At 43.2% G+C, this 21,439-nt stretch overlaps 1 pseudogene; it reads left to right on the forward strand.

Moving 5' to 3' along the window:
- Positions 1-15,863: 15,863 nt before the first annotated feature.
- Positions 15,864-15,973, forward strand: LOC126960461 (uncharacterized; annotated as a pseudogene).
- Positions 15,974-21,439: the final 5,466 nt, after the last annotated feature.

Below are 21,439 nucleotides of genomic sequence, written 5' to 3' on the forward strand. Positions count from 1 at the left end.
TTTTTTTTTTTTTTTTTTTTTTTTTTTTTTTTTTTTTGCACATTTTGATGACAGAAAAGTTGTTGCACGTGCGGTGGGCAGAGGGAAGGAGAGAGGAGAGATAGGTGGGAAGAAACCCCATCCAACCTCAGCCAACACATCTGCTGAAAACAATCAGAACTGTAAAAATGCATTATTACAGAGCGTCGAATTTCCCAGAAGATTGGCGGGGGGGGTTGGTGGGGGGGAAGCAGAATCTCAAAATCAGGGTAGGGAGTTTGATTTCATTGTTCTGGAGGCTGAGGAAGTAAATTTGGTGGGTCTTAACAGGCTCCCTTCCTGGGATCTGTAGAAGATAAAACTGATAAACTTGAGGGCATAGAGAAAAAACTATGAAGCATAATGATACTATGATACTTTCTGAAATTCGGTTGAGGCTAATCCCAGCACTTTGGGAGGCTGAGGTTGGTGGATCACCTGAGGTCAGGAGTTTGAGACCAGCCTGGCCAACATGGTGAAACCCCTTCTCTACTAAAAATACAAAAAATAGCCCGGCATGGTTGTGCATGCCTGTAATCTCAGCTACTCGGGAGGCTGAGACACGAGAATTGCTTGAACAGGGGAGGCGGAGGTCGCAGTGAGCGGAAATCGTACCACTCCACTCCAGCCTGGGCGACAGAGCAAGACTCTGTCTCAAAAAAAAAGAAAAAGAAAAAGAAAAAAATTTGGTTGTAGCTCTTCCCTTGACTATCTGAGCATAGAGTTAGAAAGGGTGTTAAACATTATCTTGTCTAAAAGGGTAAACAAAATGTTACAACATGGACAAATCTCGAAAATACCGTGTTAAGTGAAAGAAGCCAGGAGCAAAAGACCACATATTATATAATTCCATTTATATGAAAGTTCAGGATAGGAAAATCTATAGAGATAAAAAGTATATTAGTTGTTTGCTAGGGGCTGTGGGAGAGGGGAAATGGAAGTACTTGCTAATAGGTATGCATTTTCCTATCAAAGTGATGAAAATATTCTGGAATTAGATAGTGGTGATGATTGTACAAGTTTGTGAATATACTAAAAACCACTGTTGTGCTTTTTAAATGGGTGAATCACATGGTGTGTTCATTATATCTCTTTTAAAAGTTAAAAAAAAATCATATTGTCCAAATTCTTGTAGTAATCATTCACGTAGTTTGGCAACAATATAATCGAATGTGTATTATAAGACAGCACGGCTAAACACTGGAGTTACAACTGGTCCCTGCCCTCACTGAGCTTACAATTTTAGAATGGGGAAAACAAATGATGAATTTTTTAAAAGAATAAATAACTACAGGAAAGAAGCAAGCATAATGACACACAACAGTAGTTTTGTGCAAGGAACTGCCATATTTGGAGCTGTAGTTTAGGGTAGGAAATTCATCTGGTATGGTTATGTAGTATGAATTGGAAAGAAAACGCATGGCATCTGTACTAGGCATTGCCTAGGTACACACAGACATGATAAATTCTCAGATAAGTCTGACTCCATATCTCATAGGGGAATATCACCTTCAAAATATTATTGGGCCAGCCAAGCTCAGTGGCTCATGCCTACAGTGCTAGTGCTTTAGGAAGCCAAGATGGTAGGATCGCTTGAAACCAGGCATTCAAGACCAACCTGGGCATCAGAGCAAGACTCTATTAAAAAATTATAATAATAAAATTTAGCTGGGCATTATAGTACATGCCTGTAGTCCCAGCTACTTGGGAGGCTGAGGTGGGAAGATCGTGTGAGGCCAGGAATTCGAGGCTGTAGTGAGCTATGATCATGCCACTGCGCTCCAGCCTGGGCAACAGAGTGAAGCCCTGTCTCAAAACAACAAAACCTATCATGAATTTTAGGAATGTATGAACAGAGGTTATCAAAATGGAAATGTCAGCTTACCAGTAACACAAGAAACACTACCTAAACCACCATCCCATCCATGGTCAACCCTGATTAGTAGTCAGATTGACATAGGCTTTGAGATATACAAAGGCGTAGTTTCTTTCCCAAATATAGCCCAGGAATACAATGAAACACTGAAAAACTCTTAATAATCCACTGACAGTCAACTGACAATTGAACAGTCTTGGATTTATCAAAAACTACCTTGAGACTATTCGTCCATTATATCATCATTTCTGATTATTTTTTTAAAAATGTTTTAGTGTTTACTTTTATTGCCCTAATAATCTATAATCTCTTTCAAGTTTCAAGAGGCACACCTAACTGTAGTAGTCAGGACTTTGATGAAGATGTATGCTTGTGTTTATTTTTTATAATATATATGAGATTTTATATGCATATATGATTTATAGATATGATTATATATTTTATAATATATATGAGAATGAGACTGTTATAAAGTCATATATATATATAAAAGTAGTGCTTTATGTATTATGAGATTTGGTGACGCATAGACTTGAAGTCTGGTGTTTCTACTTAGCTGTGAGATCTTAGTTTCTCTGAACTTCAGTTCTCTTATTGATAAAACAGATTGATGTGAGCATAAAAGGAAATGTGTGTAAAGATGGTCAGTAAATGTGGATTCCTTTTTCCCTTCATCCATCTCAGGTGTTCTAGGTCAGAGATTCAGAGCTGGAAACCTAGATGAGAATGGATAGACCATGGCCCCTGAATTGCATGCCAAGGGTAGGGACTGTTTGTGTGTGCTCTTTTCTTTAAGTAGAGTGTTAAGAGCTTTCATCAGATTCTCAAAGATGCCTTAACAGACAAAATATTAGAAGCCACAGCTCTTGATCATATTAGTTATGCTTCTCTTGGCTTTTGTTTCTGTTGTTGTGTTTTTCTTGAGGCATATAGATTAGAACTAAGCGTGATGCCTTAAGGCCAGAGGCTCAGCTTGGATTCTCAAAACAGAACCCACTAATTCCCAGTTTGAGTGTAGAATATCGTGTGTGGTCATGTGATACAGCCTATGATTTCATGAAGAATCACTTCAAACCTGTTCCCGCTCCATCCTCAATTTAGGGAAGGTGGTACATTGTCAGTTTGGGCTAGAACGGCCTCTTACATACTTACAGCCTGATATCCCTGGGAGAGTCTTGGTTTATGCCTTTAGTCCAATGAATGTATTAATTGTACCCGTCTTTCATTCCCAAAAAGGCCTAATTTGAATAATAACTTATATGGTCACCCTAGATTTCTGGCCAAATTACATTTTTAAAAATCCTCACCTTTTAAAATGAACATTTTCCCAATTCTGATTTCCATCTGTTTTTCAGAGGATTCAGTACTATATTGCCAGATATTTATTCTTTCTTTCTTTTCTTTTTTTTTTTTTTTTTTTTGAGATGGAGTCTTGCTCTGTCATCCAGACTGGAGTGCAGTGGCGCGATCTTGGCTCACTGCAACCTCTGCCTGCCAGGTTCAAGCAATTCTCTGCCTCAGCCTCCCAAGTAGCTGGAATCACAGGCACCTGCCACCACGCCGGCTAATTTTGTATTTTTAGTAGAGCTGGGGTGTCACCATCTTGGCCAGGCTGGTCTTGAACTCCTGACCTCATGATCTACCTGACTCAGCCTCCCAAAGTGCTGGGATTACAGGTGTGAGCCACTGCGCCTGGCCTTGATTTGTTTGTTGAGACGGAATCTTGCTCTGTCACCTAGATTGGAGTGCAGTGGTGAGATCTCAGCTCACTGCAACCTCTGCCTCCCAGGTTCAAGTGATTCTCCTGCCTCAGCCTCCAGAGTAGCTGGGAATACAGGCGCCCACCACCATGCCTGGCTAATTTTTGTATTTTTAGTAGAGACGGGGTTTCACCATGTTGGCCAAGCTGGTCTCAAAGTCCTGACCTCAAATGTTCTGCCTGCCTCAGTCCCCCAAAGTGCTGGGATTATAGACTTGAGCCCGGCTAGATATTTATTTTTATTCAAGACCATAGTAGCAGTGAAGTGGAAGCAAGTTTTAAAACTGTAAAACTCATTCTAGACACATGATGGAGCTAGTCAGATGAGACTTGGTACATCCCTTGGCATGATTAATTGCATTTTTCTGGGGCTGAATGAAAAGGAACCAATAAAAAAACAAAACGAATACAAAGTAAAATTTTCTGTATAAATCTATCAGTGAAATAAATCATTGTTTATGCTTCTTGGAAAGCAGCAAGAAAATAATATCGAGCAATAAAACTAGTTTCTCTGTCAATACCATAAAAAAATCATTCGGAATGCACTCACAACACTAAAGTTAATTAATTTGGCTGGGTGTGGTGACTCACGCCTGTAATCCCAGCACTTTGGAAGGCAGGTGGATCACCCAAGGTCAGGAATTCAAGACCAACCTGACCAATATGGTGAAACCTTGTCTCTACTAAAAATACAAAAGTTAGCCGGGTGTGGTGGCCTGCGCCTGTAGTCCCAGCTACTGGGGAGGCTAAGACAGGAGAATTGAACCTGGGAGGCGGAGATTGCAGTGAACCGAGATCCTGCCACTTCACTCCAGCCTGTGTGGCAGAGCAAGACTCCGTCTCCAAAAAAAAAAAAGAAAATTTGTTAATGGGAAAATTAGGAACCTTTAACAAGACACTAATGAAAGAGAGACTTGTATCATTATCAGTGTGAAATGTCCTCTACAATCACTGTTTTTATCATAACACATATCATGTATTAGTTTCACTAGATATTAGCTACTAAGTGCTTAATGTACAATATCTTATTTAATCTTCCATACGACCTTGTTAGCTCCATTTGCAGTTAAGAAACTAAGTTGAATCGAGGCCATCCTGGCTAACACGGTGAAACCCCGTCTCTACTAAAAAATACAAAAAGCTAGCCGGGCGAGGTGGCGGGAGCCTGTAGTCCCAGCTACCCGGGGAGGCTGAGGCAGGAGAATGGCGTGAACCCGGGAGGCGGAGCTTGCAGTGAGCTGAGATCCGGCCACTGCACTCCAGCCCGGGCGACAGAGCGAGACTCCGTCTCAAAAAAAAAAAAAAAAAGAAAGAAAGAAAAAGAAACTAAGTTGGGAAGACTTAAAGTAATTTGCCCAAGCTATTACTCTGCTATCCTGCATCAAATACATACATTTGCCTGGCTCTGAAGCCTACACTATTACCCTTTAAGCAGTGATTGTGTAATAGAAATGTCCATCTGAAGAAATTGTCCCTAATGCAGGCCCAAAATGAATAGGAGCACACTTATTAAAACCCCGTGAGCCTTTCCAAACCAGAGCTCTCAGAAAAAGTGTTGCTTTTTAATGGAATATAAAAATTCTATTTGCATAATGAGTTTAACTCTAAACACTTTTTCCCTCTAGTATGTTGGTATTGGTTTATAAAAAGGATGTAGAAGAGAATTTCACCAGTTGTATAATGTAATATGATGCTACTTCTGATTAAGATAAAATTAAGGCCGGGCACGGTGGCTCAAACCTGTAATCCCAGCACTTTGGGAGGTCGAGGCAGGTGGATCACCTGAGGTCAGGAATTCAAGACCAGCCTGGCCAGCATGGTGAAACCCCATCTCTACTAAAAATACAAAAAACGTAACTGGTCATGGTGGCAGGCACCTGTAATCCCAGCTACTCAGGAGGCTGAGGCAGGAGACTCACTTGAACCCAGGAGGCAGAGGTTGCAGTGAACCAAGATAGTGCCATTGCACTCCAGCCTGGATGACAGAGGTAAAAATATAAAATTATTTTGCTGTAACAATTATTTTACTGAAGTAAAGGAATAGAAATGATTTAAACATATGCTTAAATTAGCAGCTTATTAAAAGCATGTTTATGTAGATTATTATATTTTCTCTGATTTAAATCAATATTTTATTTTCTTTCTTCCAGTTTCAATTTGATTTTTACATTCAGAAGATAAACCTTGATCTTCCTCCAAATCTAAAAAATTTGGAGTTGAAATAATGAGTTATGGTGGGCCATGATCTAGCAAGGAATGAGGAAGTCCATGGAAATGAGCTTTGCAGATAACTAAATCTCCTGTCCATACCCTGATGTTCTTTCTTTTCCCCATTCACTGTCAATGTTTAGTTTCCTGTTGGATTCTGTGTATTCTTATAAGTCACCTGAGCTCTTTGCTGCAACAAGGTAAGGCATGGATCAATAAAGATGTGCATTTCAAAAAGTAAAAAATAACAAATCTCTGCATGAACCTTGCCTTTTGTCCTTTTTTCTTTTTCTTTCTTTTTTTCCTTTCTTTCTTTCTTTCTTTCTTTCTTTCTTTTTTTTTTTTGACAGCATCACACTCTGTCTCCCAGGCTGGAGTGCAGTGACACAAACATGGATCACTGCGCCAGGCTCAAGTGATCCTCCCGCCTCAGCCTCCCAAGTAGCTGGGACCATAGGCACACACTACCTATAGCTCAGCTAATTTTTTTATTTTTTGTGGAGATAGAGTCTCACCGTGTTACCCAGGCTGGTCTCGAACTCCTGGGCTAAAGCAGTCCTCCAGCCTCGGCCTCCCAAAGTGCTGGGATTGCAGGCATAAACCACTACACCCAGCCAAATCTTGTCATGTTTTTAGACACGAAAACTTTTTTTTTAACTTTAAGAAAAGTTTTTCCTGAATGAAACCACACATTTCATTGACTTCTGAAAATACACTGAATGTCAAGCAGCTTTTGCTTTAAGACTCAAGGTTATTACCATAAATATTGATTATTGCACAGGATTGCACGAACCGTGGTCCTTGGGGACTATCAAATGAAATGACTGTTTGCCACTGTCGTGGTCTTGGACTGCTGTACTTATATGGTTCTCCTGTCTCTTTTTTTTTTTAAGTTTATATCCTCCACTGGCAGAGACTTATTTATTTATTCATTTATTTATTTATTTATTTATTTTGAGATGACATCTTGCTCTGTTGCCCAGGCTGGAGTATGATGGCGTGATTACAGCTCACTGCTGCCTTAAACTCCCGGCCTCAAGCTGTCCTCCTGCCTCAGCCTCCCAAATTGCTGGAATTACAGGTGAGTGACCACACCTGGCCAAGAGAGACTTTTTTCTCCCGTTATCTGTTGCTCCAATTTAGTTTCTTTTAGTAACAAGCATCAGAAGAGCACATGGGTTACTTTAAGGAAAAAAATATATTTCTATATAAATTTATATATATATTATATATTATATAAATATATTTTATATAGATTTATATGTTATATAAACATTATATATAGATTTATATTTATATTATATATTTATGTATAAATTTATATATTATATAAATATATATGTATATATATTTTTTGAGATGGAGTCACTCGGTTGCTCAAGCTGGAGTGCAGTGGCATGATGTCAGTTCGCTACAACCTCTGCCTCCCAGGTTCAAGCGATTCTCCTGCCTCAGCCTCCTGAGTACCTGGGATTACAGGTGTGAGCCACCATGCCTGGCTAACTTTTTTTTTTTTTTTTTGAGTTACAGTCTTGCTCTGTCTCCCAGGCTGGAGTGCAGTGACGCGATCTCAGCTCACTGCAAGCTCTGCATGCCATCCTCCTGCCTCAGCCTCACAAGTAGCTGGGACTACAGGTGCCCACCACCACGCCTGGCTAATTTTTTGTATTTTTAGTAGAGACGGGGTTTCACCATGTTAGCCAGGATGGTCTCGATATCCTGACCTTGTGATCTGCCCGCCTTGGCCTCCCAAAGTGCTGGGATTACAGGCATGAGCCACTGCACCTGGCCACGCCTGGCTAATTTTTGTATTTTTGGTAAAGACAGGGTTTCATCATGTTGACCAGGCTGATCTTGAACTCCTGACCTCCAGTGATCCAGCCGCCGTGGCCTCCCAAAGTGCTGGGATTACAGGCATGAGCTACCACGCCCGGCCTTTGCTTTATTTTTTTGTTTTTGTTTTTGTTTGAGACAGAGTCTCACTCTGTCACCCAGACTGGAGTGTACTGGCACGACCTTGGCTCATTGCAACCTCTGCCTCCCAGGTCCAAGTGATTCTCATGCCTCAGCCTCCCAAGTAGCTGGGACTATAGGTGTGCACCACCACACCTGGCTAATTTTGGAATTTTTAGTAGAGACAGGGTTTTGCCATGTTGGCCAGGCTGGTCTCGGACTCCTGGCCTCAAGTGATCCACCTGCCTCAGCCTCCCAAAGTGCTGGGATTACAAGCATGAACCACTTCACCAGGCCAGAAAGAAATTTTTTTAAGGTATACATGCCCAGCAGCCCAGGAAAAACAGAAGACAAAAGAAGGCAGGGCTGTGCATCTCTGCATAGTTGAATGCTCTTTTCTTCTCTGTCTCTTGAAGCTTCTCCCGCTTAACTCACAGTTGTTCCTCTTCCCCTAATTTCAGCTTGCAAAGTGCCTGTAGCCTGTCATGATCCTGATGTGGGCCCCAGAACAACCTTTCTGCAGCGTTGCCCACAGCTCACTAGAAACTTCCCTCTAGGCCTTTTGATTCAAGTTCCATAGGGAGAAAGGGAGGGAGAGAAAAACAGAGAGAGAATCTGACTCACCCAGCTCAACCTTTTAAACCACTCCACCCGGGTCATAGGTCACTGACAAGGAAGGCTCTGCTGGGACCAGGTGCCTGTCCAGTCGCATTCCAAGTGAATGCTGTGAGAGGAGTGGTGTCCTAAAGCCTACTGCCCCATTAAGAAGAGATGGCAAATGGGGACAGAGTCTCTGGGGAGGGAAGACAGGGTAGACACTCCAAATTTGGGGCGTGGAGCAGTTTGCTGACTGTGCCTGTCTGCTGCCTTGATTTCTACACTTACGAGTCCAGGAGGGTAATTCCATTCACCTCTTCAACAGAAAAAAATGTATGGCCTTTGTAACGATCATCATGTCCCCTTTATCGTCATGACGCCTGTAAATGTGTTTACATACTGGAGATGTGACATCACTTTTCCTTTATTATCATGTACTTATAAATGTGTTTTTGATTACATGCCTTTAAATATTTGTGTAAACACCTAGATGCGTGTGTTGTGTGTGTGTATTTAAGATGACTTTTTTTTCTTTTTCTTTTTTTTTCTTGACACAGGGTCTCACTCTGTCACTCAGGCTGGAATCCAATGGTGTGAACACATATCTCAAGCAATCTTCCTGCCTCTGCCTCCCAAGTAGCCAGAACTATAGGCCGCGCCAACATGGCTGGCTAATTGTTTTTTTCTTTTTTTGTAGGACTGGGCCTTGCTCTATTGCCCAGGCTGGTCTCAAACTCCTGGGCTCAAGCAATCCTCCCTCCTCAGCCTCCCAAAGCTGGAATTACAGGTATGAGCTACCATGCTCAGCCAGATGACATGTTTTTCAATGTATTGTTACAAACACTTGGGGAGATTGAATAGAGTGGATCTTGGTGTTCAGCATGATGGCAGCATGGTTTCCAGCTGACTACTGTTTTCACTCAGTACCACAATAAACCTTTATTGAGCACTGTCGTAGCTTCTGGAGAAGTAGAAGACAAGCTCCCTGTCCTCATAGGATTCACATCTTTACATGTACATCCAAAACATACAAAAATGCAAGAGAGTTCTACCTTCACATAGAACACGTTCCCAAAACACACACCAATGTCAGATATATAAAGTTCAAAAAGAAACCTACGTACTTTAAGCACAGATTTCTATTTTCAGAGATCTGAAATGTAGTATAAAATTCCTGATTGTGTGTTGTCCCTTAGACATAGTCTTAAGCTATAATTCCAGAATGCATAGATGTTTTTAAAATCTGAGCGTCTCCATCCTAACTAAGCAAAGTTGACCAGCTAAAGTCCAATAGGCAGCTTTAAGATTTGGGTCAGGCTATTTACCTCTGTAAATCATACTTTTTTTTTTAAATCTGTAAAGAGAGAGATAATAATAGTACCTTCATCATTTATTTCTCACCTAATGTTGTAAGAATATGAATTAAATCATATAAAGTAATAGCAATGGTGAGTGATGCATAGCATCGTCTCGGTATGAGTTGTCATTATTAAGGCTGAAGATTCACTACCTTCTCCACACCTAATGATTCCCTTCTTTGTCTCAATTGTTTTGTGTTTAGGAGAACAACACTCCTTTTTACTAGTGTTTGCACTTATATTTTCTCCGTATTTCACTAATTTTGAAAAAGCGACAAGGCTAAGCGGAAACCAGTGTGAATGTAATTGAGTAAATGCTGTAGCTTGACAGAGCTGGTGGCACAGATGGACACGAGCTGTGGACTGGCAGGCAGCACCGCCACGAGATAGCTCAAAAGGTTCCTTTGTTGCCTAGCCCATTGTCCTGATGCCATGTAGGAAAGATGGCTCAGGTGCATCTCTATACAATGTCTGTATCTGTGGAAAGGTGAATGTACAAAGGTCCAGGGCACAAGGAGATGGCCCCTCTATTTTATTGTATTGAATTCCTGGAAATCCCAAAATAGAGCCAAACACGATGAAGTTGATGACAGTTTCCCATAGGAGGACTGCTTCAATAAGGACTTGGTAACAAATGGATTATATGTTGGACCAAGAATGTGATTCTAAAAACAGCTATGACAATTATAAACTTCCATAATGTAAAGTAATACAGAGTAATACAGTTTTGCTCCAAATTATACAAATAAATATAAATATGCATTTTTATTACAAAAGAGACCTCAGTGAGTTGAAAAGTGCATGACACCACATAAAAATATCACACAACCATCACAAATCCTAGCTATATAAATTCCCTTTAAATAACGTCCCAGCTCCAGTAATGATTATGTAAACATTCCAGTTTCTTTTCAGTTTAAAAACTGCGAGTGGGTGTGAGAGTGGTGGCAGGGGGTGATGCTTAGAAGTAATTTATAAAGAAGCGAAATTAGCATGTAACCTCAGCATTTGGGGAGGCAGAGGTGGGACAATTGCTTAAAGCAAGGAGTTCAAGACCAGCCTGGAGAGGCCAGGTGTGGAGGCTCACGCCTGTAATCCCAGCACTTTGGGAGGCTGAGGCAGGTGGATCACTTGAGGTCAGGAGCTGAAGACCAACGTGGCCAACATGGTGAAACTGTCTCTACTAAAAGTACAAAAATGAGCCAGTCACAGTGGCATGGACCTGTAGTCCCAGCTACTTGGGAAGCTGAGGTGGGAGAATCCTTTGGACCTGAGAGGTGAGGTTGCAGTGAGCCAAGATCATACCACTATGCTCCAGCCTGGGCGACGCAGTGAGACTCCATCTCAAAAAACAAAAACAAGCAAACAAAACCCTTTATAAACAGAATAAGGAATTTATTTCTAAACCTATATGGAAAGATTCCCAAGATGTATTCATAAGTTAAAATGAAAAGAGCAAGGTGGCTGGGCATGCTGGCTCACGCCTGTAATCCCAGCACTTTGGGAAGCCAAGGCAGGTAGATCACCTGAGGTCAAGAGTTCGAGATCAGCCTGGCCAACATGGTGAAACACCATCTCTACTACAAATACAAAAATTAGCCGGGCGTGGTGGTGCATGCCTGTAATCCCAGCTACTGGGGAGACTGAGGCAGGAAAATCACTTGAACCCGGGAAGCAGAGGTTGCAGTGAGCTGAGATTGTGCCATTGCACTCTAGCCTGGGCAAAGAAAAAGAAAATTCCATCTCAAAAAAAAAAAAAAAAAAAAGAACAAGGTATAAAATTATATGTATATCAGGCTACCTTCTGTGTAAGAAAATTGAGATGGTGAAATAGTAGATTTGTATTTATGCTTGCAAGAAGAAACTTTGGAAAAGACACAAGAAGCTGACAGAAGTATTTGTGGGATGTGGGGGCAAGGAACAACATGGTACAGTGGAAATGCTTTATTATATTGCTCAATTTTTGAACCATTGTAATGGTTGTAAATATCTTGTAAATATCTTGCTTATCACTTAAAACATGTTATCAAGCAGAAGACATTGCTACACATGGCAGAACAATATGAATGCTCAATGAAGATTCATGCTGGCAGAGATTGTAGAGGGCTTCTTGGAGTGGTGGCCTCTGGTCTGTCTGGCTGTAAAGATTGATTTAGAAAGGTGGAGAAGGCCAGGTGTGGTGGTGCGCACCTGTAATCCCAGCATTTGGAGAGGCCGAAGCAGGTGGATGGCAGAGTGCAGTGGCACATGCCTATATTCCCAGTTACTTGGAAGGCTGAGGTGGGAGGATCTCTTAAACCTAGGAGGTCGAGGCTGCAGTAGCCATGATTGTGCCACTGCACACAAGCCTGAGTGACAGAGTGACATCCTGTCTCCAAAAAATAGAAAGGTGGAGGATTAGGATTGCTATAGGAAAGGGGTCCCGATCCAGATGCCAAGAGAGGGTTCTTGGATCTCGTGCAAGGAAGAATTCAGGGCAAATCCACAGTGCAAGGCAAAAGCAAATTGGTTAAGAAAGTAAAGTGGTGAAAGAACAGCTACTCCATAGACACAGTAGGGCATTCCTGAAAGTAAGAGGAGGAACACGTCCACCCTAGGTACAATGCTTGTTTATATACAGGATAGAAAAGATCATGGGGAGATGTGCTCTGCTACAAGGGTTTGTAATAAAGGATTAATTTTCTTAATTACTATATTTTGCGAGAATCGATATTATTATCTTTAAAGCAAAATTAGAAATTCTTTTGTTCTCAAGATACTGGGATATGAGGACACTCCCACGTCTGGATCTGCTTAGTAAACATTTACAACCTGAGCCCTTAACTGTAAACATCTAGAGGCTAGAAATACCTAACTTTGGCCGGGCGCGGTGGCTCAAGCCTGTAATCCCAGCACTTTGGGAGGCCGAGACGGGCGGATCACGAAGTCAGGAGATCGAGACCACCCTGGCTAACCAGGTGAAACCCCATCTCTACTAAAAAATACAAAAAAACTAGCCGGGCGAGGTGGCGGGCGCCTGTAGTCCCAGCTACTCGGGAGGCTGAGGCAGGAGAATGGCGTAAACCCGGGAGGCGGAGCTTGCAGTGAGCTGAGATCCGGCCACTGCACTCCAGCCTGGGCAACTTAGCGAGACTCCATCTCAAAAAACAGAAAAAAAAAAAAAAACCAGGAAAAAAAAAAAAAAGAAATACCTAACTTTATGGGAATGCAGCCCAGTAAGTCCCAGCCTCATTTTCCTAGCCCTCACTCACAATGGAGTTACTCTGGTGCAAATGCCTCTGGCAGGGACTTTCTAGGTTTTACGATTCACATAAGCAGTGGCAGGACGCGGTGGCTCACACCTATAATCCCAGCACTTTGGCAGGCTGAGGCGGGCAGATCACCTGAGGTCAGGAGTTGGAGACCAGCATGGCCAACATGGAGAAACTCCATCTCTACTAAAAATACAAAAAATTAGCCGGGCGTGGTGACGCATGCCTGTAATCACTTGAACCTGGGAGGCGGAGGTTGCAGTGAGCCGAGATCACACCACTGCACTCCAGCCTGGGTGACAGAACAAAGCAAAACAAAGGATTAGCATAAGCAAAAACCCAGGGGTATGAAGGCTTGTTATTAAATTTACTGAAATGTTTCCTCCCAGGACTCTTAGTGAGTTTCTCAAACTCACTAAGAAAAAAAGAGCTGAGATTTCACTTTTGTCTCTTTGGGACTGTGACTAAATGAGTCTGGTTTCCCAGTCTCTGTTCAATTATAAAAGGTAATTTATGTTGCTCCCTATATACTGCTGATACGCCATCCTCAAATATGGGAGAGCTGTCTCATCTCTTATTCATCCTTGAGAAGAATCCCTAAGTAAATGCAAAGTTACTTATACCACAAAAATCAAGTCCTAATATATTTTAGAACAGGACTTACCAGAAGATTCAAATGATTCAACTTGATTTTTTTTTAATTAGAGACTGGGTCTTGCTATGTTTCCCAGGCTGGCCTTGAACCCTGGGCTCAGGTGATCCTGCCACCTCAGCCTCTTGAGTAGCTGGGACCACAGGCATGTGCCACTGCGCCTGGCCTCAACTTGATTCTTTTTTTTTTTTTTTTGAGACAGTCTCACTTTGTCACCCAGGCTGGAATGCAGTGGCACGAACACAGCTCATTGCAGCCTCAAACGCCCAGGCTCAAGTGATCCTCCTGCCCCAGCCACCCAAGTAGCTGGGACTGCAGGTGTGTGCCACCATGCCCTGCTAATTTTTTTTTGGTAGAGACAGGGTCTTGCTATATTGCCCAGGCTGGTCTTGAACTCCTGGGCTCAAGCGATCTGCCCGCTTTGGCCTCCCAAAGTGCTGGGATTGCAGGCGTGAGTCACCATGCCCAGCCTTTCAGCTTGATTCTTGAACTCTTTAACTTTAACTTGATTTTTTATCTCTTTAACCTTAGTGCGAAGTGAGACTATTGTGACTAAAAGACTCAGGTGTAAAAATCTGTTTAAGTCTTCAAGTCAATAGCAAGTGCCTTAAATTTGTTTAAGATGTTAAATTTCTTACTTTAACATCTCAGATTTGAATCTTGCCATCCTTCTTGCTGAGTATGGACCATGAGAAAAGCAGCTGGATATTAGAGTAGGTAATTGTTAATGACAAGATGAAGGAAAGTCAACCTTGTTTTTACCAAATCTCATGAAGTTACTCAATAATTCTGAGATGACTCATCTTAGTACTTTAAGATCACATTAACCCTGCTGCCTTGAAAACACTGCTTAAGGGAAGAGGATCCAATTATGTTAAAAATCTCTCTTTTACTCTCCCTGACACACACACACACACACACACACACACACACACACACACACACACACACACACACACACACACACACACACACACCCCTATGTAGAGAGGAAGAAAAGCCTTGAAGGAAATATGATGAATGTTTACCTGGTTATACTGGATGGTAAGACTTCAGATGATTTTTATTTTTGCTTTTAACTTTTTCTACATTTCTCATTTTTTAAAAAATAATAAGCTGGACACATTGACTCACCTCTGTAATCCCAGCACTTTGGAAGGCCGAGGCGAGCAGATCACCTGAGGTCAGGAGTTCGAGACCAGCCTGGCCAACATGGTGAAACCTCATCTCTACTAAAATACAAAAAAAATCAGCTGGGCATGGTGGTGCACATCTATAATCCCAGCTACTAAGGAGACTGAGGCAGAAGAATCATTTGAACCCAGCAGGCAGAGGTTGCAGTGAGCCCAGATCACACCACTGCACTCCAGCCTGGGTGACAGAGCAAGACTCTGTATCCAAAAAAAAAAAAAAAAAAAGCAGGGTCCTGAAGCAGTGTCTTGCTATATTGTCCAGGCTGGTCCCGAACTCCTGGGCTCAAGTTATCCTCCCACCTTGGTGTTCCAAAGTGCTGAGATTACAGGCATAAGCCACTTTGCCTGGCCCACTTCAAATTTTGTTGAATAAACACAAATTCCTTTTATTGTAAAAACAGAGAACAAAAACAACCAAAGCAGATATCTAAAAACAGGCTTCAGTAGAGCAAGGCCAGGCATGCAGCGCACCTGTCTCTTAGTTCATCTTCCAGGAAGGCCTGAGTGATCCTGCTGCTGCTGCCTCTGTTTCATTTTCAGATACTTTGGCGTCTACTTTGAAGCCTTTACATGGTCAGCTCTGGAGAAAGAGAAATGGGTGTCCAACATTCCATTTAATTAGTTAGCCTGAATGCACATGGGCCCTTCCGCAGCTCTTGTTGTCACCTCAAGATCAGCTTTGGGCCAGACTCTGCACTTGCTTCCACACCCTGGTCACCCTCTTCCAAAACAAATGAACAAATCCAGCTCCGTCAGCCATCTTGAGTAAGGTAGCATTTCTGACTTTTCTTTGGGAAAGTGAGGCAAGCTCTCATAAAGTATGGTAAAATTTCCCTAAGGATACCTACAAACACTTCTGTTTGTCCCTCCAAGTCCCTCTCAGCAGCTGCTGCCTGCCTTTCTTCTTCCCCAAACTGCCTCAAGTGGCCCCTTGAGCCTGACATTCCTCCCTTCTTCCCTTCACTGGCGCGTGCCACTCCTTAAAAAGAGAGTCAGCGATCCTTTTGTAGTTCTTAAGTGTGATGACTGTGGTTTCATGCTTGTGTGTGAGACATGGGTGGGCCTCCCTCAAACCTTGTTACGATGTCGGCCCATTACCCGTCTGACATGGAAAAAATAAAAGAAAGTTGGATTGTCAGCCAAATTTCAACCACCTCTTTTTTTTTTTTTTTTTTTTTTTTTTGAGATGGAGTCTCGCTCTGTCACCCAGGCTGGAGTGCAGTGGCACCATCTCGGCTCACTACAGTGGCACCATCTCGGCTCACTACAACCTCTGCCTCTTGGGTTCAAGCGATTCTCCCACCTCAGCCTCCCAAGTAGCTGGGACTACAGGCATGTGCCACAATGCCTGGCTAATTTTTTTTGTACTTTTAGTAGAGACAGGGTTTGCCATGTTGGCCAGGCTGGTCTCAAACTCCTGACCTCAGGTGATCCACCCACCTCGGCTTCCCAAAGTGCTGGGATTGCAGGCGTGAACCACCGCGCCCAGCCCAACCACCTCATCTTTTTCAGGCAAGGCTTCAAGGCCCATAATTCAATTGCGTTAAGTGTAGTGGTCCTTGAAAGCTGGGCAAAACTCTTACATTTGATTTAATGCCCTCGGTACAGACCAGAAAACTAGTATAGGGCTTGTGCAAAACACATGGCCATAGGATGTGCCCTGTAAGATCTAACCACTCTTAGGGGCCAAAATAGGGCAGAGCGGGACAGATGTGAGGTGGTACAGCATGTGGTTTCAGCTGGACTGTGCTCTGAGCCATTTGGACTGTGAAGGTTTCTCTCCCAGAAGGTAGCGGAGTAGGTCATGGGGTATTGTAGGTCTTGACAAGAGCACAAATGGAGGCCTAAAAACCAGATGTCTAAATATTTTAAAGTTACAAATAAAGCTCCCAAATCATTCAATACAATATGTTCTGTCCTCCTACCTTGACAAAAATACCTTCAGAACAACCTGGAAGTCCAGGTTGGAATTTTAAATTCCTGGATGTCAGAATCTCTTGCGGGAACATGGTGGCATGGGAAGAGCCAGCCCCCAGCTTTGGCCCTCATCCTTCATCCTTTTTTCTTCCCACTACCGACTCCAGCCCTTCTTGCATCAGCATACATCTCTTGCATTCCCATATGGACTTCTCAGCCCATATATCCAACTTCCTCATAACACTCACTCTTTGTTGATCCCTTAAGTTTGGGTTGCACACACCAGCATCTGGGTCACCCTTAGAAGAACTGACCTTGAAAAGGTCAGCACTGGGTCTGGAGACAAGCTTGGGGACACTTGGTCAGAGAATTCTGGAGTCCCATGCATTATCCAAAAAAAAAGTAAGGAGAACATCAAACAGTTCATTTCTAATTTGTAATCTTTAAAGGCCCTCTCCAAGATGATCTGAGGAAATTCAGGTTCAGAAATTCAAATTATCTACTACAATTTGAGGAAATTCCAGGTTCTAATTCCAATGGAAATCATCTTGGAGAGAGAACTGTTTATTGATTGTCAGGGCTGCCAGAAGGTAGGGGGATGGATTTCATAACTTCTAGAGGTCACTTGTCCCACTTCCTCCTCTGCTAAACAGGGTTTTTGGGAGAAGCTCAGTAGACCATGGTCCCTTCACTCTTAGTGCCCTTTGGCCAGCTCCTGACATGAAGCAAAGGCCCCTGTGTTTCTCGAAGATTTCTGCCCAGGGATGAGGACTAAGCAGGAGGATCTTCAAAGGCAGAGCATGTGCACACGAATCTTTGGTTTCTCTAATTAGGTCAAAAATAACCTTTTGGCCGAGCGCCGTGGCTCACACCTGCAATCCCAGCACTTTGGGAGGCTGAGGTGGGCAGATCACCTGAGGTCAGGAGTTTGAGACCAGCCTGACAAACATGGCGAAACCCCGTCTCTACTAAAAAATACAAAAATTAGCTGGGCATGGTGGCAGTTGCCTATAATCCCAGCTACTCATGAGGCTGAGGCAGGGAGAATTGCTTGAACCTGGAAGGCAGAACTTGCAGTGAGCCGAGATCATGCCACTGCCCTCCAGCCTGGGAGACACAGTGAGACTCTGTCTGGAAAAAAATATATAAATAAATGAATAAATAAAAAATCTTTCAGCCGGGCGCGGTGGCTCACGCCTGTAATCCCAGCACTTTGGGAGGCCGAGACCATCCTGGCTAACATGGTGAAACCCTATCTCTACTAAAAGTACAAAAAATTAGCCAGGCGTGGTGGCGGGCGCCTGTAGTCTCAGCTACTTGGGAGGCTGAGGCAGGAGAATGGCATGAACCCGGGAGGCGGAGCTTGCAGTGAGCCGAGATCATGCCACTGCACTTCAGCCTGGGCAACACAGCAAGACTGTGTCTCAAAAAAAAAAAAAAAAAATCTTTCCTGATCCCCAGGCTGGAAGGCAAAGAGCATGAGTAAAAGGAGGACCAAGGGCTTGGAGAAGGGCCACCATTCATTCTATCTCTGCATTCATGGTTCAGGTGCTGTCAGTCATGCTGAGAGGCAGGCAGACAAAGTGTGTCACCCCAAAGTCTTCTGGCCCCTCTCAGATAGTGTGGGCCCATCCAGGAGCTCCACAGGCCATGAGTTCAGAGTGGGAAGGGATGTGGGAGGGGCTTAGGAGCTGGGCATGATGTCTTGGGGTGAGATGTGCTGCCACAGTCTCTTCTACCCCCTGACCCAGGCTGGGAGGGAGACAGGTATGCGCTGAAAACAGGGAAGGTATGAAGCCTCACCTACCCCACCTTAGAGACCAGGATCTAAAAGTCTGCAATGAGGGCTGACTCCATATGATCTCAGCTAGTAATGGTATGAAGATTGTACATGAAAATTTGAGAGAGGGGCGCGCACACATGCACACACCCCACCTTATCTTAGGACCTACTCTGCAGGAAAAAAAAAAAAATGGTTTCAGGGAAGGACAGTGAGTGAGATGTCACAGAGAGTTCATAACCTGATCTTTCTCTGAAGTCTGCTCCTCTTGTTACCAAAAAACTAGGTTTTGAGATAAAGGTCATTAATCTGATACTTTGCTCCGCTACCTGCATTTTCATTTCAAAAGCAGTCACTAGGAAATGCCATTGGAGTTTGGAAAGAGAAACGATGTAACATCTGAATATTATGAGTTGAACAAAATGGAGCCCAGGAGGCCTGGTTTGTGTTGGGTTCTCATAATATCATCCTTAGGAAGCCATAGCTCCCCCTATCCCTTAGGCTGTGGAGACTGTGCAGTGTTCCCACTAGTAAGAGAAGGGGCATTGTAGGGCTAAGGAAGGTGTAAGGGAACGGTAGGGGTTGAAGGACAGTGAGCAGTGCTCTATTGATAGTAACAGGAAATAATAATGAAGAGAAGCCTTGAGGAAGTTAACCCAGGGCCTTCTTACTAGAACCTAACCTCCAGGATCCATTTTGCTTTATAATACTTAGGCCCAACATGACTCATGAGAGAAGATGCTCTTGATAACTGTCTTCCTGAGAAGTTGAGCCTACGTTCCTCTTTTTTTTTTTTTTTTTGAGACAGAGTCTGGCTCTGTCGCCCAGGCTGGAGTGCAGTGGCACAATCTTGGCTCACTGCAAGCTCCGCCTCCCGGGTTCACGCCATTCTCCTGCCTCAGCCTCCCGAGTAGCTGGGACTACAGGCGCCCGCCACCACACGTGGCTCATTTTTATATTTTTAGAAGAGATGGGGTTTCACCTTGTTAGCCAGGATGGTCTCAATCTCCTGACCTCACGATCCGCCCGCCTCGGCCTCCCAAGGTGCTGGGATTACAGGCGTGAACCACCACGCCTGGCCTGATTTTTGTATTTTTAGTAGAGATGGTGTTTCACCATCTTTGCTAGGCTGATCTCGAACCCCTGACCTCATGATCCACCCACCTCGGCCTCCCAAAGTGCTGGGATTACAGGCGTGAGCCACCGTGCCCGGCCGAGTCTACATTCTACAGCATCTCTCTCTTTCGCTGAGAAGCCCTTGAATGTGGATATCGTAAATCACACAAAGTCACAAAACAAGAGTCAATCCTAGCTTGAGTTTACAAGAAGATAAATTGGCATCCATGTATAATGGCCAGATAAAATATTGCACACCTTCATTTTTATTGCTAAGTTTGGCAACCCCGCATTCATGTTCCCAAATCTTCAATCCTCTCTGATTTTTTCAGTAATGAAAGCTACTTAATGTGTGGAACTGTAAACTGAAGGACATCTGAGGTCTTAGGGGGATGTCCGATGGGACCACACAAAAAAATGAAAATAAAAACTCTCATCGAAAACATGAGAGTTTCTTCCATCGAGTAAACTTTTCCCATCACAGGGACTTTGTTGTCTTCCTTCCTTTGGTATTCTTTCTTCCAAAATACCGGTTTTGACTATCAATCAATAAAGCAAAGCCATTGAAACCAACAGGAAATAACACTCACTCAACATGCACCTACTATTTGCCAAGCATCATGTTAGATGCTTTATGTGCCTCATTTCATTTCATCCTCACTATATTCTTGAAGATAATCTTTTTTCTTTAATGTAAGGATGAGGAATCCAAGGTTTAGAAATGTTACACAACTTGCCCAGGTCACAGACCTGGTAAATAGAAGAGCCAGGATGACGGTGATGAAGATGGTGATAATAATGGTGGTGATGATGAACACAGCTCACATTGCTTGAGAATACGTTATGAGTCAACCAGTGTGCTGAGCGTGCTACATGCTTTAACTAATTCAATTACCACAACTGCCTTTTGGGGCTGGTACTCTCATTAACTCCATTTTAAAGCTGAGGAAACACATTCAATCTTGACCTGCTTACTCCAAACCACTGACTCTACTGTTAGCCATACTCCTTGGATCGTACCTCTCCACCCACTGGGTCCTGACATCCCACTCCCACCCCTCTTATTGCAGGTTGCTGAAGCTGTTTGTAGACTCAACTGCTTCCTAAAACCTTAACCTCACAACTGGCTGATTGCTTTTGGGAGGTAGTGCATGGTAAAACCTAGGCAGGCAGATGTCAGGTTGACCAAGGTTCCTATCTTAAATGTTGAAAATTTAGTGGTTCACACCTTGCAAATACACTCTGATAAGTTTTATGCAAATTACTCCCAAGAGCTCACACATAGCCAATAAAACAGCCTCAACAAAAACCTTCTCAATCTTACCTCTAGGAAGCTCTTAGCTTTTGCTAACCACAATCTTAGAGAAGCTTCCAGCTAGTCAAAGGTGAGTGTAGCTTCATACTAATACAGCAAATCTGGTTTCTTTCTTTCTCTGTCTCTTCTTCCTTCCTTCCTTCCTTCCTTCCTTCCTTCCTTCCTTCCTTCCTTCCTTCCTTCCTTCTCTCTCTCTCTCTCTCTCTCTTGCTCTTTCTCTCTCTCTCTCTCTTTCGTTCTGTGGACTCACCCAAAAATGCACAAATGGCTGGATGGTTGTTTTTTTATTTTTAGAAATGAGGTCTCATTCTGTCGCCCAGACTGGAGTGCACTGGTGCAATCGTGACTCACTGCAGCCTCTGCCTCCTGATTTCAAGCAATACTCGTGCCTCAGCCTCCAGAGTAGCTGGGGTTACAGGCGTGCACCACCATGCCCAGATAATTTT

This window comes from Macaca thibetana, chromosome 7, assembly GCF_024542745.1.
Source record: "Macaca thibetana thibetana isolate TM-01 chromosome 7, ASM2454274v1, whole genome shotgun sequence".
Classification (NCBI taxonomy): domain Eukaryota; kingdom Metazoa; phylum Chordata; class Mammalia; order Primates; family Cercopithecidae; genus Macaca; species Macaca thibetana.